The sequence below is a fragment of the Crocodylus siamensis genome, chromosome 3 (assembly GCF_052110815.1).
Source record: "Crocodylus siamensis isolate JL-2025a chromosome 3, ASM5211081v1, whole genome shotgun sequence".
In the NCBI taxonomy this organism is placed as follows: domain Eukaryota; kingdom Metazoa; phylum Chordata; order Crocodylia; family Crocodylidae; genus Crocodylus; species Crocodylus siamensis.
Genome location: NC_143397.1, coordinates 124,094,977 through 124,112,762, shown reverse-complemented (window position 1 = coordinate 124,112,762; position 17,786 = coordinate 124,094,977). Strand labels below are relative to the sequence as shown.

Here is a 17,786-nt window from a genome sequence, read left to right as displayed (position 1 = left end):
TTATCAGCTTGGGTAAAGGTTTCACAATCATCCCCACAATAGTACAAATATACTAGGAAAAAATAAAATTAAAAAATAGTAAAAAAAATCAGAAACCCACAGCTAAGTGAATTGTGCTAGAACTCTATTACGCTAGCTAATTCTAAAATAAGTAGAGGGAAATAACTTCCCTAGCACCCAAAAACCCTCAAAAACCACAGGAAGTATGATACAAGATATAATGAGCCATATATCAATAAATAATGCTATCATATGGCATTGTGAATCACAAATCAATCAGAGACTAACCCACAATATTACCATATAAAGCCTTATGAAAAAAGGATATTAATTCAAAGTGTTAACCTTGGTGACTCCTCCCAGTTTATTTTACTATTTCAGAGCAATAACCTATTGTTATTTTTATCTCTTGAAGCTAAAATGTTATAGAACAGAAAGGTCCAGCCCTCTCTGATGTAAGTAGAATATTTCTTTATTGAAATTAACTGAATAAAAACAAATCCCAAACCAAGGCTAAACAAATTCACTCTATGGAAAGTTGTAGCTTCTATTTGGTGAGTAGTGTGAGTAGGCAAGGGCAGATCCAGAGAAGGTATGCTAGTGCCCTTTGATTCCTGGTCTATTCAAAGTTTAAAACCAACTGCCTGGTAGTGGAATCAACATTTGTAGTCAAGCAGTGCTGAGAGAGTCCCTTAACTTTATAGTTCATTATAATCTACCCAAATCCCTTCTAAAATCTTCATTCCACAGGTGTTAATGACACTTTCTCCTTTTTAATGGTCTTGATGTTTCACCAATCAAGCTATCCTGTTTTTTCTGCAATTAGCTGCTCCTGATAATGAAGCACCTATTTTACAGCCCTGGAGAGTGTTTTTAACTCATTCCTATGAAGTTGTATTTGCTTTTGCTTCAATACAGCCGCCCTAGGCCCCTAGCATATTGGCAAAGATTTTATTTTATTTTTAACTGGATAAAAATGTCTCGTTTCATATGTGATTAGGCTTCCCACCATCTGCACCCTGTGAGTAGTTACGCATTAACCTTCACTTTGTACTGATTTAGGCCTGGAAAGTCAAATGTATGGCCCACGGGACAGATCTGGCTTACTGATGTGAGTCGCCCAGTCCATGGAGCTCCTCGTCATGGCTGCCATCAGTGCAGGACTCTCTTTGTCTGCACCAACACGAAAGGAGTTAACATCTCTGTTGCTTAATCTCCACTGTAGCAGCTGCAAGAAGGGTTAATTGACAGAGGCTTTTCTTGATGTCACTGACACAAAGGACATTTTTACACACACTCCGGGACGCGGCACCAGGCACTTTAAGTAGTAAGCTGCACTAATTCAAAGTAACTGCGTGTCACATGTATCAGCATCCCCACGCTGAAAAATGGCAGCGGGATGGTTTGAACTAAAGCTCATTTAACATGTTTTATTTCAAAGCACCCCGTCGCCATTTTTTCAGCACAGACGCACAGGGACACAGATATATGCAACGTGGAAGGCTGACAATTTCCATGCTCCAGCACACTCAATAAATAGAGTCTACTCCCATGCACTGAATTTCCAGTGTGTTGGAGCAGGCTCCCCCCATGTGTATAGGAAGCCAAAGGTTCCTACCAGAGAGGGGCTGTTTCAGCAGGTTTCTGGCAGCCATGGTGAAGTGCAAAGGGAAGAGGACAGAAGGGAGGGGCTGAGCAGTGAAGACGTTAACTGTGTGGCTACTGGTGTTGACAAAGAGACCCTGGAAGCCACAGCAAGAAGCTGTGGTCTAGGTCCAAAGGTTGGTTGTTTGACCTGTGACCTGCTCAGATTTGGTCCATAGGGCCAAATAAATTTGATGCCCCTGATTTAAGACCACTGCTATTTATGACCATTGTATCTGGCACTTCCTTAGACTGTAAGTTATTTACAGCATATTTTTAAATATGGACCCATTTTCATAAGTAGAAAAAGGCTAACAGTAAAACAATGTGCTTATGTTACCTCAAATGCAAGTATATCTGACACTTTTAAGATTTTCCAACACAGGCACTATTCTGCGAGTAACTCCTCTCACCTTTTCTCTGTTACTAACCCACAAGTACACTGGAAATTGACTGGATAAATAAGTGGTTTTTAGAACACTAATGTCACAGCCTACTGGGAAAAGAAAGGGGGTCTAGAACCTAAGACCTCCAAATGAGTCCTGGACTTTGAGGGGAAGAAGATGAACACCTAGATAGCTTTTTCCATCCCTGTGTCTGTCACAGTTTTTGGCTATCCATTTTCAAGGGTATAAGACCACTGCAAGTCCACAAGGGGTTTATGCAGAGGCCCCAGTTACTACTCCCAATGCCTGGTCTATTATGTGCAACATTATGCCTCATCATCCATGTGTGCATATATGCATACATGAGTGAATCTGGACACTTAGATGACCAGGAAGGGAATAAACTGTTACTCCTAATAGGTGAAAGAGAATATGGCCTTTAGAGAAACACAAAATGGAGGAATAATCTATTATCACAAAGCAATTACCTGATCCTCCATCAACTAAAGGGAAATAGTGAGTTCTGCCCTAATCAATAAATCTACCTCTTTAATGAAGCCCATAATATTTTGGCCAAAATACTAGTGAAAAGATTAGAAGAGATCCTCCTATAATTAATTCTTCCAAGCCAAGCAGGGTAGAACATAAAGTAAGCACATGAAAAGTTATCTAGTTTTAAAACTATTCATAAATCTGAACCATAATAAAAAAGCAGCCAACTGATAGCCCTTATTTTAAATGCAAGAAAAGCTTTAATTGGATCAAATGGGAATATATGTTCAACATATTGCATTTATTTATTTGTTTTTGTAAATGGGTACAGAGGCCTAACGCTCACCACTAATAAGCGATTTTCTGAAGTTCTCAACGTACCAAAAGATACGACACGTGGGTGCCCTCAATTCCCACTGCTGTCAAAAATATAGCACGGAAGTCATCAGTCACTGCAATCTGAGCAAACAAATGTTAAGAAGGTATCATATGCTGAAAAAGGGCAGAGGAAAAAGCTTGAGCAGTACGAGTCCCACTATGAATTACAGGTCTCTGTAATGCTACCAAACCTACTGAAACCCGTGTTAATGTCCTGAAGAAAATGCCTAACTACAAAAATAACTGAGACAAGCTGGAGGACTTGCTTACTTCTCTAATTAGTATGGTCCAGATCCTTTTTTCTTTTTCTGACTTCTTTGCATACCTCAGGTAGTGCACAGTGGTGGAATCTGTTTCAAACTGGTCAGTTGAGAATCCTGCCCCCGCCTCGGGAGTTTTTAGCAAGTGTGAAATGGCACAGCTGACCACATCACAGACTGCTCCCGTGTCAAGGGAAGAGCAAGACATGTCAGCATACACATCATTCACTAGCCAACCACAATGGATAGTTCCATGGTGATCATAGCCAGCTGGCTTAATTTAGACTGGTGCTTGTATACATGCACAAACTGGCAAAAATGCACTATTGGATCGGCAGGAAAGGTTCTTTGACTAGATGTGATATCTTTTATTAGACCAACTGAGGTACATTGCTAAAATGTACCACTTGTTATTCTCCAACTTATTTTGGTACAGGAGGCAACTTGGGAACTACCATATAATTTCTGTGCTGGAGTGGTACAAGAGGAATTCCAACCACAGGGAAAAAAAGCCACAAGAACACAGTTGGAGTGATTAGAAGATGCAGAAGTTGTTTTGGGGTTGTTTTTTTTAAAATATATATTCCTATATGTCCGTGTGCGTGCGTGCGTATAAAATTAATAAATGTATATCACAATACCTCTACCAAACTGTCCTGTGGCCACTGTGGCTCACTTGACAGTCCAAAGCACATCATTACAATTGCTTCATAAACATTCTCATTACAGTATCCGCACTGCATACCTGTGCGTCCATCACCACCACCCTTACCCATCACAGTGACACAGAGATATGTCCCACTGACAGTCCAAACTAGTGAGAATTCAAGAGAGTTCCCCTGTCTCCTGTGCAAACTACAATTCTTGCTTAAAAATGGGGCTTAGTCAATATCCACACCTCAAAACTGCATAACCTCCTTATGGACTATAAAAACCATATCATTCCTCTCAGTGAAATATTCCTGCTGATAAGAGCATATCAGACTTCATCAAATATGTTTTAAGAATCTCCCAATGAAAAATTTACTTGGGATGGTGGGAGCAATGCAAGCTGACCCCCTCAGGAATATAATGTAATTATTCATACTTTCCTTAAGATACTGTATTTTGTTGGTGCAGCAATTCAGAGCACCATTTTCTTTGGACCAAAGAACCAAATCAAAACTCAGGATAAACAAACAAATCTAATAGATTCTATTATAAAAAAAGATATCTGTCCCTGTGTATTCCCTGGCTCTACCATCTGAATAAATACATGAGCCTCTTCCACACCAGAAAATTGGCAAGAAGACTCTGAAAGCTCCAAAACAGGAGAAACATGCTGAAAGACTACCACCTCCTCATTTCTACCCTCCAGGAATGATATGAAGATTGTAGTTCTTCTTTTCTTTAAGGAAGGAAATCCTTACTAAAAAGTATATCAAAACACCTGCTGCTCTGGCACCTTTATATCTGGACAAAACCTAAACAACCATATCCATATTTTTTCAACTTTTTCATCCTTAATCAAGATGGTTTCTTGATTTCTAACTACAGCGAACTAGATTTTTAAAGTAAATTCACATACAATTTACACAACTAATAATAGTATATTATTAACACCTGTAGGAATTGCTCTTTACAGTAGCTTACTCCATCTATACTGGAGTGGCAAAACATGTTAAAAGAATCATAAAAACAGATTTTTGTAAAAGGCATGAATGTATATGCTTGAAGCGATTAGCATAGGTCTTCAGAGTGATAAGGCATTATTTAATCATTGGTGAAAAATGCCTCCAGTTACTAAAAGATATCATATTTTCTTGCATACCACACACCCAAAATTATAATACTCACCTTATTTAAAAAAAAAAAAAACATCATTTCTAATAATAAATAATGGAGTTGCAGCAGCTAGGAGGCTAAGACTGTTCATTGTTCTGCTCCTGTGGACCACTGCAGATTTTATACCCTATTTCACTCAATAAGTGAAAGAACCTATTGTAACAGAGTACCCACCAAAAACATTTTGAGATACCGTGCTCTATGTGTAGTCCGCCCAGCTCTTGCACACCACACCTTGATGTCAGTTGTTATAGTGTGGAAGGCTGCCCTAGTCTTGTTATATTGACCACCCATATTGTGGTCCTGGCCTTATGGGTCAACTGCATGACTCCATACCTCCCCTACACCATGCCCCATTCCTTGGCCCCTCTCTGGGCCCTCAAACCCCTCGGTCTTGCACAACCCTGGGCTACCAGGCCCCTTTGTCACCCTCTCAGCCCCTCTTCAGGCTGCCAGCCCCTTTAGGTCCCTTATCCTGAACCCTTTTAAGTTTTCCACTTTCCTGGCTGCTCTCCAGGCCCTTGGACACATCCAGTTCTGCACTCTATTTCCAGCCCTTCATTGGGCCACTGGACCTCTCTAGTCCCACTATGCTTGCTGGGCCCCACTGCACTCCTCAGGTCCCCACTGTCCAGGCCTTCAGATCCATCCTGCACTCTATTCCCTGGCCCCTTGCTGAGCTGTGGGACCCATGTGGTCCCAGTCTTCCCTGCAAAATCCTTTTCTTGTCAGGATGTGCTCCTGTAGTGTTCCCCCTCCACAGGGTAACCCATAAGGCAGTGGTAGCTGAGGCTTTCCAGTGTCTCATCCCCACCTTTCCCTGAAGTGGCCCATGGGTGGTATTTCACAGAGGCTGCCCTGTTACAGGCACCCCCCATGCTAACCAGCCTCAATAGGGTGGAGTTTCAGGTCTTATTCAGGACTGTCTTCAGGCCTTCCTGATCTTACTCATCTCTTTCTGGGCTCTCCTAGATGTCCTACACCTCTCCTGGGATGCTAATCACCGGGCCCCCTGGTCCTGGCTCCATCTCCTATCCAAGAGCTCCATCTCTGCCCCTCAGCTCCCTCTCAGACCTCTTTCCTTGATCCCTCCTCCTCAGATAGCCTAGCATCAGCCTCCTCATTCTGGGCTGAACACCCCTTGATCCCATCCTCTCAACTGTAGCCACACAAGGACCTTCAGCCTCTCCTAGGTCCTTGCCCCACCTCAGGACAGTTGAAAAGTCCATGCTGTCCCAGCTCTGGCAGTCTCTGCCGTGTTCTATTTCACAGAGGTGCAGTGTTATATCGGTGCCATAACATATCGGCACCAATAAAAGGAAGATTAACATTACTGGTTATTGGCTTTTTTTGGCTGGTGTAGTCAATGATGTACCAATAAATATAATATACCTTCTGGCTGGGGCCCCTAGAGCTTTAGTTCGAGTGCCGCTGCCACCATTTTTCAGTGCCAGGACACTGATCCCCTGGACGAGCTCCCCATGACTCCATCCTGGCTTGGCAGTGCCCCCAGCCTCAGCTTCAGCCCCTGCCCCACTCCCTCCCTCACTGTGGGGGGGCCTCGATCTGGCCCCTCCTCCCACAATGATGTTCCTTCCCTCCCCATACCTCTTTCCCTACACAGACTTACTTGCAGGGTACTGCTCTGCACGCTGCCAGACTGTGCTCCTGGAAATCAGCTATTGGATCAGTATTAGCTGATATGCCCGGTGAATAATTGGCAGAGAAAATCCACTATTTCACCCTTCTGCCCCTTCTCAGCCCTGGTCCTGCACCAGGCTAGTTGAGATTCGTAGGGTCAGTCCTCCGGCTGTCAACCTTCTCACCTCTATGGATCCACCCTCTCAGGCCTCTCCATAAATCACTCTCTGGGCTCTCCCAGAGCCCTCCATAGGTCTTCCATAATTTAGCTCCTTCCTTCTCTAGGCTCATCCAGACCCCTTAATAGGCCTCCATACTCTGTGCCACTCATTGAGTTCACCCAGTCCCTTCATTAGGTCTCCCAAAGACTCAGCCCCTCTCCCAGGGGGCATCTGGCCCCTCCCTCAGTATGCCCACAGACTCTCAGCTCCTCTCCCAGGACTCACCTGGCCTCTCACTGACCCTTGTGCACTCAACCCCTCTCTCTCTGATCTCATCTAGCCTCTCAACAGACCTCAGGCACCCAACCCCCTTCTCAGGACTCTGAACCCCCACGACCCTCCTATACTCTCTTAATTCCTACCCAAACCTCCAGATGTTATTCTCCTTGCTGGCATTCAGGAGCAGCAGCCATCCTGCTGGGTGATGTTCCTTCACCAGATCCTGAGATGTTACTGCCAGCCCTACTCTCAGAGTCTGGGCTTATACCCAGTCTAAACCTTGCCCTCTTCCAATCAGGTGACTCTCTTGATCAAGCCTAGCCTCACTTGCCATCCCCCTGGGTCAGCTGACTCTGCAATTAGCCCTGACCTCCTCGTGCTGGTGGCTCAGCAGGCTGCCTGACCTCTTAAAGTGGCAGGCATATCAAGTGCCTTGCCATATCTATTTCCTGTATATAATCCATACTCCAAATTTCCAGCAGCTGATTTATTTTAAGAAAGTGTGTGTGGTGTATGTAAGGAAATATGGTAATTATTTTGGAATGGTAAATTAAGGGGGAAAAAAGATAGAATAATCTGAATTACTTTAAGTAATTTGGGAGGGGCAGAAGTGACATAATTACATAACCATTTAAAATATGCTGTTCCATTCTTGCTCCTACTGAAGTGAGGAAGTCCAACTTCCTACAAATTGTACAATTGAGAATTGTTATTTAGAGGCATTTTATTCTGGGCCACTGACTTCAGTAAGAACAGGTTTGAGCCCTGATTTCGACTAAGTGTAGACAGTTAAAAAGCCCAAGGCTGAATTGGTTCAATCTTTACAAATTAATCTAAACTGTGTAGATTGACTGATAGGCAAGTGAACAGACATTCACTTTTGATTCCAGGAATGCAGCCACATGATGCAGTGGCCTAGGCCAGAAGCCAGGGTGTACTAGAGCATGCCTCCCTGCTTGACAGGAGCAGACAGCTTGGGCCAAAGCTAGCTTGCCAAACCTGTGGGGGGCAGGGGTTTGCAGGGAAGGTGTAAAGCAACCTAGGATGCAGAGGCACTGTGAGTTAACTTGAATCTGTAGGGGATCTGGGACAGAAGTTCAATAAACCAATTTAACATAAATCACTTAAGTCTGATACCACATCCATCCACATTTATCTTAAATCAGTTTTGCCCATTTTGAAAGCAGTTTACGTGCACTGAACTTCTGCACTACAGATTTGAACCAGTTTACAATCACCTATGCTGTTTATATGTAGTTCTGTCCTTAGCCATAGAGCCTATGCCATTCATTGGTAAATCTAAACGTGCATATTTATTGTATTTTGTTTTCCATTGCTACAAAGTAGTCTATTTCCTTATTTTCAGATCAAAATGCTGTTAAACACTTTGAAATATTTTGTTCTTATTGCATGGTCACTTTTTGTGCTGCTATGGTTAAAACTTCACCATTTATTCCATCACAAGTCAAGACTCCCAGATAAAAGGTACTATAAATCACATATTTTATCACATGATGTTTCCTCCCCACATGAATACTTTTTAAACAGGTCTCATGAAATCCCATTTCTTGTTTATAATTCAGCAGCACAAAAAATGCATTTCTTTTCCACTGACACTGTCCTTAAATCTTAGTGCTTCAATTATACTCAAGATATTTCAATTTGGGGGTAAAGTGTTCATAGAAGCTACATAACCTAGGCCATATCTGCAGAGTAAGCATGCTATGCTTGGCAAAACTGCCCTCAAAAACAGTATGATGCTGTAGCTGGGCTACCTCTGAAACCAGTAGCAAATCTTGTATTTGGCTAATTAGCATATGACTGGCCAACTGGCCTACTCACTCAGCAGTCATAGCCTACCCGAAGGGCTGGGCAAATGTTGTTTCTGGTGTAGGAAACAAGTCCCCTGAGGTACCACAATGCTCCTGAGATTACCAGGGACAGAGTAAGCACAGCCTTAAGGAAGTGTGCAAATTTTGCACTTGGGACTGAACAATCAATACACTAGGGAATGACTGCCTAAACTACAGTACTTTTAAAATAGACCTGTGGGTTACAGTGGATCATAAGGTGAGTATGAGCCAATAGTGTGCTCTTACTGCAAAAAGATAAACAGCATACTGGTCTGTATTAATAAGAGAGTAACCTACAAATCAAGGGAAGCAATTCTCCCACTTTGTTTGGCAATGGTGAGCCCTCACCTGGAAGATGGTGATTATTTTTAGGCGCTCCACTTCAGAAAAGATGTAGACAAATTAAGAGTCCAGCAGAGAGTTAAAAAAAATTACTACACTTCTGGGAAGCATGACTTAAAATGATAGGCTGACTGTTTAAGTTGGGAGAAGAAAAGACTGAAGGGGATTTAATAACAGTCTTCAAATACCTGAAGGACAGTTATACAGAGGAGAGAGACAAACTGTTCTCTGTAGCCACAAGAGACAGGACAAGGAGCAACAGTTTTAAAATGCAGCAATGGAAATTTAGGAAGAACTTTCTCACTATGCAGGTAGTTAAGCATTGGCCCAGGCTATCCAGAGAGGTCATGAAATCTCCATCCTTAGACAAAGATGATCCTGCCTTGAGCAAAGGTGGCTAAGCTGCAGTACATGTGCCACAAGTGGCATTGGCAGCCTCTGTGTGGCACATCACAAACTGGAAAGGGGGCAGGCAACACAAGCAGAAAAGGCTGGGAGCAAAAAAAGAGCAGCAGGCTGACACGGGAAAGGGATCAGAGTGGAACTCTGGGAGAGTGCAGGGATACTTTGTGGCACACCTGCCAAACTGGCTGGTCTCCACTGGACTAGGCGACATGCTGAGGTCCCTTTCAGCTCTAGTTTTCTATGATTTTCAAGAGTGACTGAGGGTCAGATTCTGTTTCAGCTGTTAGTCAATTAAGTGGACTTAATCACCCAAATGCAATTCTATTCCACCCTGTTCAAGATCCTGAAAACCCATTAATACATCTAAATTTGTACCATACTATTTAGACCCTTAAGACTCACCCAAGGAAGCAATTTTATCCCATGGTCAGATTGGCATGGACTGTGGGGGGTTTTGCCTTCCTCTGTAGTGTGGGGCATGACCTTCTACCTGGGATACCTTGAGCATATATTAAAAACCTTTTATAGAAGCGGGAAATTGACTGCCATCGCCCCCCTGCTTTACCTGTGGGAGGTTACGGTGTTGTATCGTGTGTAGTATCAGGGTTGATGGTAGTTTCACTAAGAGGTTAGATTATAGATTTATATAGGTTGATTTGGATAGAGATGATCCTGCCTCAGGCAGCTGGGTAGATTAGATGACCTATAGAGGCTACTTCCAGCCCTACTTCTCTGTGATTTCTATGGAAAAAAATTCAGTGAGAAAGACTTACCCTCCTTTTGTATTAACTGCTTTATAGGCTAGAATAAAATCATGGCTAGGCCCTTAAACCATTTACATCATTAACAGGTAGGCTAGAATCTAAAAGCCTAGGACTAGACCTAAAGCCTAAGACTTTGTGAGACTTAGGTTCTTAAGCACTTGCATCTCATTTGAAAAGTTTTACCATTTACTTTTATACACAAAGCTCTGTGTTTTGCTTTGTTTGGTTTTAACCTAGTCTAGCTACATTTTGATTTTCAAAGACAAGTGACTTAAGAAAGATAGAACCAGCTACAAGGAAAAGACCGGATCCGAGAGAGAAAACAAATGATACATTAGCCCAGGCTCATCTTCAAAGAATGTAATGATGTATACATTTTCTCTGGTAGCTTGAAAGGGGTTTGCTGAGCATTGCAAAGATGCTCATCAGTTCTGAGGGAAGCCAGAGCTGCTGCCAGCTTTCAGAGAAAAACAACCCTGTGAACTACAGTAGCACATACTGCTCTTTAATTTTAATTTACTATTTTGGAAAACATGTTTGGCTTTTCTGTGTAGCAAAACACAAACCAGGGTATTGCAATTAAACTCTCTGGAACAGTTACTGACTAGTGGACTGAGGATGAAGCTGGGAGTTAGGAGACCTGGACATTATGCCTGGATCTGCTGCTGATTTGCAAAGTGATCCTGAGCAACCCAGGTCTCCTTTCTATACCTGTTTCATCACATGAAAAATGAAATAACCTCATACAAGTTTACCTGCCTTAAGATTTAGAGATAAAAAGCACCTTAAGCACTAGTTGTTCTCATGACAAGAATTGGGGGTGACAGTGAGGTACCTTAGGGCCCAGTACAGATTACACTTAAGACATGATTAACCAGTTAATCATGTCTTAAGTTGTTACCCAGCCATACATTAATGCAATTAATGGTGAGATAGAACATGGTATAAGCCACAAATTTATTACACAAAAAAAGTGTAACAACATTGTGCCTGATTTCTGTCACATTGTTAATTGAACATGTGGCCAGGCTGGGGCTCCAGTTGTGAAGTGTGCCCCCAAGGCTAGAAGCCATCAGCTGATGGGGCTCCCCGCTGCAGGAGTCTGCTACTTGCTGATACAAACGAAGCCCAGGATCATGAGCCCTGGCTCCTCCTGCATTGGCAATGAGGCACGATGGGTCTGATCCCACAATTACACCTCCTGCCATGCGTGAGAGGTATGGCAGAAAGCATGACTGTGGGAATCCTTCATCAGATCCCATCATGTCTCCACTTACAGGGGCCTTAGATGTACATGTACAGAAATGCCTGGTAAAGAGCATGGATAATGAAGTGCTATCAAATATGCATATACAAGTGTGAAATACAATAAATAAGCTGAAAACAATGGATTCCACTTGAAATGAACTTCAGAACCGGTAAATTTCAGTTAGAATTAAGTAAAATGCTCCAATCTTTTCACTGCTCTGCAATGTGCAGGCTGTGATTCTAGTTATGAGTGAATCTCCGAGGGCAGAGAACTTGCTTTAAGAAAAATGACTTCACGGTCACAATATCTGTCAGAGCTCAGACTTCTGGAAAACAGGACTAAACAGACTCACCTAGGTACTGCAGATACCAAATAATGAAGGGACTAATCCTGAAAATTGCAGCTGCTGATAAAGCTCATTGCCTAACAATGCAGAAAGGATCACACCCACGACTGCTTCCAGCGTGCACTGCTCAGGGAAAAAAATAGTAAGTTGTCTGGCAGAACCCACAAGGATAATTTGAAGAAGAAAAAAATAACCAAACGATGTCTGTATAGCTTGAGGTTATGAAGACAATGTCTGATAATATGCAGCCTACTTCCATAATTGTACAACTACAGTAATAAGGCCCAAACAAAATACTGTTAAAAATGTGCGGGGTTGAACATCTGAGTCAGTTATCATGTACGTGGCAGTTTGCTCCAGAAGCTAGCTTATCCACTTTGATAGTTTAAATGGTACAAAAACATTTAAATAGTGGCTTGTACCTACTTCATTTGAAAGATAAGGAGCCGAATTCATCCCCGAGTAACACCACAGATTTTAATGCACTTTTACCCAGGATGATTTTGGTCCGTGAGCTGATTTTGTAGGTGGTGGGGGATTGCTAACTATTTATAAAGTATCTGTACTTTTGTAAAGTACTTTTTGTAAAGAGGTAAATTTCATAGTACAGGTTTCCCTCGCTTTATGAGGGTTCCGTACGTGCGAATTTGCTCTTCTGTAATGACCCTTTTTATACCAAAAAATCGTTATATGTGAGGTAAATTCACTCTTATGCGATTGGTGTGGTGGAAACCTGCAGTCAGCTGCTTTGTGCAGTGCATTGTGGGAGTGACATACACCAAAACAGAGTCTCCCGTGTGGCTCTGTGCTCCTTGCTCGTTGCCTGCGATGCGTGGTTCTGTAGTTCCCATCCCCATTATGCTAGCGGCCTGTGCTTGTGTGTACTACCTGCTGTCGGTAAGTACCAAAATTGTCTTGTGAAAGTGGTAGAAATGGGTCTGGGGGTCAGCACAGTTTGAGGTCTTGGAACATATCCCTATTTGTTACATTGTAAAGTGGGTTCCCTTTATGCGAATCCAAGTTATGCACTGTTTTCCAGGAACGCATGTACAGCATAAAGCAAGGGAAACCTGTACTTCTTTCCCTCTAAATACACTGGAACCACATTTGATGGGAAACGTAGGTTTACAATACATAAAGCCTTCAAACCAAATGCCTACCACAGTAATAGTTTGGCTTTGATTTTTCTCTTAGTAAATAATGGTCCCCTTTTTCCTGCCTCAGCCTGCAGAGCAAGATAATCAGAATTTAGCATTTCTGTCACTACAGCCAGAACAGACATTGCAGTCCATCAGGTACTAAAAGTTCCAGACTTATACTTCCCAGACCTCCCACTTTTTCTTCAGTGGGAAGAGGTGTGAAGCTGCATCCTTCTTTCATGTGACTGTGGAGATAGCACTATTGTGGTAGCAGGGATCTGGACATATTACAATCTCCATCAACATAATTTTATCCAAAATAAAATATTCTATTCCCACTGGTAGTAAAGGCATTCCATGCTGTGGTTTTCCTTCAGTGAAAGGATCCCCTTAACTTTGGATCCTCAGCTTCTTCCGTTATGCGCACACACACACACACACACACGGTTTTGCTTTGACGTTGCTCAAATCTTCACTAAAACCTTTCAGTTAACAAGACATCATTCTTTACTCTAAACTCAGCATCCTCTGTGGCACTTTTGTTTATCACATTAGCCCCAAATAACAGGGTAGGTAGGGACTGGACACCAGACGTTTACAGCATTGCCACAAACCACTGTCACCTAGCTATGCATTCATTTACTCTATGATGATTTAGCATTTCTTTTAATTTGGATACTAAATCCAGCTCTTCTTATACAGCCTCTAGTTTTGGGAGCTATAATAATGTATACAGTGCGATTTAAGGCAATATCCAGCAGCTACTGATTAGGATAAGTCTTTCCTAGAGGTAGATTATTCCACACCTATATTTTCTGTCTTTTGTGCCTTCCTACATCTGATAATTCCACTGTAAGAGACAGGATATTGGACCAGATGACCACAGGTCTGAACCAGTAAAATAATTAATACCTTTCAAATTCTGTAGCATAACCATATGACTGCAAGAGTTGTGAAGCAGAAGCAGGAGGTTTTGCCATGAGGACTGGGGTAAAGTTTGGGGCTTCAGCACTCAAGTAGGTGTGGGAGTTTATAGATAAATTTAGGCAGCCATGAAATCAGATTGTAATTAGTGCCCTATTTATAATAGAAATGTTATCTTGAGTTTGTGTTGTTATTAGCTCTCATTATCTTTGACAATTCATTCAACACAGCTCATGATCTATATGGAAGCTAACAAGTAAATAGCACAACTAATGTCATTTAAATCTAACTGCAGTGAATTGCACATCAGGCAGGTTCTCTTATTAGGAATGCCTTAACATACATTATCAACAAGAAATAGAACAAAAATAGGACTGATGAAATATGTTTACTAGAGAAGGATGGATTGAGATATTGTCTTTGAGTACTTTTGGGATTCTTGTATTTCTGCGGATCTGTAGTAACTGTGCAGGAAAGAAAGAAGGAATGCCTATGACTAAGAAGATCTGATCCACAATAAGACAATAAACTCTTTGAAACCAAAGAGAGGGGGGGAAAAAGGCTGAATGAAAGAGGTTGGAGAGCACAAGTTGAAAAATGGCTATCAAAGAAAATATATGAATCCTAAATAAATAATGAGAAAGAATCTCCTTGTGGAAATATCAGGAAACCAAACAAGACAAAGTTGCCATGATCCTAGAACTTAGCCTTTATAAAAAGGAAGAGGAGTTTGGTACTACCTGATAGAGAGAAAAAAAACATTCTTCTGTCTAAGCACAGCATTCTTACAGATGAATGCTATTATCTATGCCATGCAGACAATGAGCCTGCCTATTACCCAGGCTCCAGAAAAGTGCACAAGTTGCAAAAATGCCCCACAGAGCAGACAGTTGGCATGCATCCCCTGTCCATTTGCCACTTTTTATCTCCTCACATATTAAAATGTGTGCTTAACTGTTTTACCTTCAGGACCCACTTTCATCAGAACAAATGAGCTTGGATCCCCAATTCCCATGTTCTGGAGGCAATATTCATATATTAACTATTAATGAAATACTAGGTCACATACAGGAACAGATTAAATTATCCCTAGAAGGGAAGAAAAAAATCTAATGTCAAAAAGAAGTTTAGGTTGAACATATACTTAAGTAATTTTGTGCAAAAAAATGTTAGTGGGATGTTGTAATTATTCCCCAAACGTACAACATCTAAAACGAAGTAAGGTGTAATTTAACAGAAACTGAGATGGGGTGAGGGAAGGACTTGTGGAGGAAGGCAAACATTCAGGACAGTTATTTGTGGGCATGTGGTTGCACAGCTCTGAAGTGACTAGTCAATCAAAGTACGGGGAAGTGTACCAACACTCCATATTTGCTGAGAGAGAGAAAGCCATGCAATTCAGTTCAAATCCCTACTACTAGGTATGGCTGACAGCAACCCTTGCTTCCATCAGAATACAAAAGTTTTCATAACAAGGAAAAGCAATGAACCTATGAATCAGTACTTCCTCTCTGCCGCAGAAACTGAATGCCTGAATGTTCCAGTTCAGTACAATGTTCATTTCATGTCAGGAGGAGAGTAATATCGCCTCAGATCTCACTTTTACTGGTGCACAGGTTCCTTCTCTTTACACATGGTTTAAACTGGATTATCGATCATACCCTTTGCTTTTCACAGGTGAAACTATTTGATTCTTCTGTGTAACACTGGCCAGAAGGCATGGTGCATCTGGCAAACCTGAAACAAGAGTAGGCAGGTTCTGGAAAGGCAATGTTAAGGGTGGGGGGGGGGGGAAAAAAATCTTCATTCCCAGATAATTGGATATTGTGAAAATTTTAGAGAAATTAAACTGACCAATCACGCAGTAGAAAAATGGAAGCCCCAAGCCAGGAGCTACTGGTTACTGCTCTCTTCACAAGCCTCAGATTGCACCGGAAAGGAGGGACACTGCTGTCCAGTGCTCATCAAGCATATCCAGTCCAGGCTTCATTTCCAAACATTGCAGCTGTAAATCAGAAAACTAGCATGACATACCAGTGACTAGTAACATTTCTCCATTTTTTTCTTAATACTGTGGTTTTTATTACAATTTTCTCACTAGAGATAGTACTATCTGGGATTAAATAGAGCTGCTTGCCTGCTTGGTGAGGAGGTGCTCACTGAGAGGCTGCAACTGAAGGCAGCCATCGCATCATTCCACATTGATCAATATCAACTAAAGGTTTAAGAGGGAGTGAAAGCTAAGAACAGAATCAGGATCAGCACAAGCAAAATCTTCTCTGTGGGCCTGACAGCTTATCAGGTGACACTTCTAGAGATGTCAAACTTTCCCTTTTGCCACCAGCTATTGGCTACAGATGGCAAAATGACAAGATCCTAATGCAGGCATGTCACATCTTTCCACTGAGGTGTTAAATGGCCAATAAAAGCAATTGCTCAAATTGAACCGCACAAACACACACATGCGTACTGCTGCGTAGGAAACCCATATAATCAACCCAATTTAAACAGCTGCCTAATGCAGCTAACTGCACATTATGAACCCTGTCAAAAGGGATGGCCTATTTCTTTTGACACCTTTCCCCCCTTCTCCATTACTTTTTCCTGTCAGGCAGATCATGCCAACAGCTCTACTAGTACTTCTTGGCTTAGCTCTAACGCCTGCTATTGTGACAGAGCTTTTAAGGGTGGGAGAGAGAGACAAAGTCAGAATGGCAGCATGAGCTACGTCCCCACAGGAACATATTGTATGGAAACTGTCACTGCATACACAACATCTTCATTTGCACCAAGATATCCAGAGGGAGCCCTCCCTGTTCTTTTCCAACATATTTCTGCAGGCACATGGCTTCTGATGTGTGGTCCTCTTTCTTAAAGCATAACATTGTGCTGTCCCCTTGGTGTTAACAAAGGGTGAGAGAAACCAAAGCCCTGGTAAGAGTGGCATTCAAATTGCAGAGAGCATTCCCAGTAGCCTCCACAAAAACAAACAAACAAAAGACTGGGACTCATTCAGCCCCAGCTCAAGTCTTACAATACCTCTAATTGCTCCCAATAGGCTAATGAGGAAGCCGGCTCTCTGTCTCGTAGGAAATGCTACAGCCACTCAGAAATAAAAGACACGTGGTGTTATATAGCAGAGGAGGACAGCCCCTGAAAAAAAATAAAAAATAAAAAAATAGGGGCTGTCCTTTATACTTGTGAGGTGTTCAATTATTCATTAATATGACAAGAAGGAAGTTCATCAGCTCTGGCGTTCTTTTGGGATGCTGACTATGTTTAAAATGAGATGTTGCACTCAGGATGGCTATATTTATAAGTAACACGATATTGCAAAATCTCAGAAAACTAATGGGACGAGAGAGGAGGTAGAAACAAAAAAGATCTGTTCTTGCCTGGAAACGGCATTGGGTGGGTGTTCTCAAGTGCCTTGGTTCAGACAAGTTGCTTTTTCAGACAAGAGCTTTGGTATTATCCTCACTGCTTACTTACTCATCCAGTTTAAAGCTCTCAGGCTTACACAAAACCTAATTACTACCTTGTAAACAGGCAGATTACTAATATTTACTTGTAAGCCTACTGGCAAGAAAATTCACTAAGATGTAAAAGGCTTTGGCACTTGCTGACATCTTGTTTACTTTTCCCCTTTGACTGAGAATCAGATTTATATTTTAGTTCACAGATTTATAATGAAATGAT

General features: G+C 41.9%; 1 protein-coding gene across 7 annotated transcripts in view; it reads right to left on the bottom strand.

Moving 5' to 3' along the window:
- SEMA5A (semaphorin 5A) overlaps positions 1-17,786 on the bottom strand; it is a 612,665-nt gene that overhangs the window by 466,436 nt on the left and 128,443 nt on the right. Inside the window, exon 3 of one of the 7 annotated variants that reach the window (XM_090039136.1) lies at positions 15,942-16,092. The exons of the other annotated variants lie outside the window; for them this stretch is intronic. The gene's annotated coding sequence lies outside the window, so the exon portion shown is untranslated. The remainder of the gene's footprint in view (positions 1-15,941; positions 16,093-17,786) is intronic. 7 annotated transcript variants of the gene reach the window in all.